This window comes from Octopus bimaculoides, chromosome 27 (assembly GCF_001194135.2).
Source record: "Octopus bimaculoides isolate UCB-OBI-ISO-001 chromosome 27, ASM119413v2, whole genome shotgun sequence".
NCBI lineage: Eukaryota > Metazoa > Mollusca > Cephalopoda > Octopoda > Octopodidae > Octopus > Octopus bimaculoides.
The window spans coordinates 7,318,094-7,319,830 of record NC_069007.1 but is presented as its reverse complement, the minus strand read 5'-3'; positions in this window follow the sequence as shown (position 1 = coordinate 7,319,830).

Below are 1,737 nucleotides of genomic sequence, written 5' to 3'. Positions count from 1 at the left end.
TATATATATATATATATATATATATATCAGTTGATATTAGTGTTGTAGACATTATCAAATACACATACTCAATGCATGTGCTTTGCTTGTTCGTCGGTAGGCTGCACATAGCGTGGTGGAGATGACACCATCAAAATGCCGGGTGTTAAAGAACCTAAAACTCATAGACAGGCGAGAGAACTCACCTCAAATCCCATTCAAGGGCGATGGACATCGAGGTTTCTCCATTGTTGTATGTTTCTCCATTATTGTAAACACCTGGTGCGTTCATGGAGTCATATCCACCGCGCCACATGGCAGCCTATAGGCGAATAAGCAAAGCTTATACATTGATACTATTTGCAATACTAGTGCTGCTTCTAATTCCTGTTTGAATTTATTCCTAAGCATCGTCCGGGTATACCAGCAAATGGTTTTCTTTTTACATCATTTCACATAGTCATGGACAAGCAATTTAGTTCATCTCCGGTTCGGTTCAGGAACGTGATGTTGATAAGCCACAAAAATGACGAAACATCGATATCCATCGCTCCTGAATGAGATTTGGAGTGAGTTGTCTCGCCTGCCTACGACTTTCAGGTGTTTTAGCATCCGGCGCTTTGATAGAGTTAGCTCCACCACGCTAAATCGCAGCCTACAGGTGAACAAGCTAAATTTATGCACTGGGAATTTTAGATTGCATGAACCTGAGATGTCTACAGAATAATTCCTTCCTACTGTATTTGTAAATTACTTTAACACAATTATACACTTAAAAGTTGATTCTGCTACGATCTAAGCGTTTGTTTTTATGCACCAAGCACCTATATGAAAGGATTTCTCAAGGCTGACAACGCAGTATTCGGTTTTGTAACAAGGCATCCATGTTAAGTTGGATTTAAAGATACCAAAGTATTTAATATTTTCTAATTAGTCTTTGATATATAACTGGCACTCGGTCGCTTACGGCAACGAGGATTCCAGTTGACCCGATCAGCAGAATAACCGACACGTGAAATTGACACGCAAGTGGCTGAGTACTCCTCAGACAGACACACGTACCTTTAACACAGTCCCCAGGGAAACTCAGTGCAATACAGAGAGTGACAAGGCTGGCCCTTTTGAATTTATTATTATTTTATATGAAAATGTGCTTTGTTGCAGCTGTAAGGGTTTGTTTTATTTCTTATTTCTAGCAGTGTAGGTGCTACCCTGCATTCGTTATTCTATGTGGCTGTGTGGCAAGAAGCTTGCTTCTCAAGCACGTGGTCCCAGGTTGAGTTCCTCTGTGTAGCACCTATTATAGCCTCGAGTTGACCAAAGCCTTGTGAGTAGATTTGCAAGATGGAAACTGAAAGAAGCTAGCCGTATGTATGTATGTATGTATGTATGTATGTATGTATATCTGTTTGTATGTGTGTATACATTTATGTGTCTTTGAGTCTGTGTTTGAATATGGAGGGTGCGACAAAACCTCCCTGCCAGACTTCGGTAACTCCTAACACACCTGCAAAGTAGTGTGTGTTTGTAGACTGGCGTTGTCGTAATGATTGACAATGCCCTTACGAGGCGCATCTGGAACGGAAAGATTTCCCGATCGAAATCTTAATAAACTATTTCTGGTTTACACACATATATATGTATATGTACATATAATAATATTAGGGATAAAATCCAAAATTACAGGTAAAAACTCAATTAATATCAATTAAAATCAATTACAACTATATATTTATATATTGTACACACACACACACA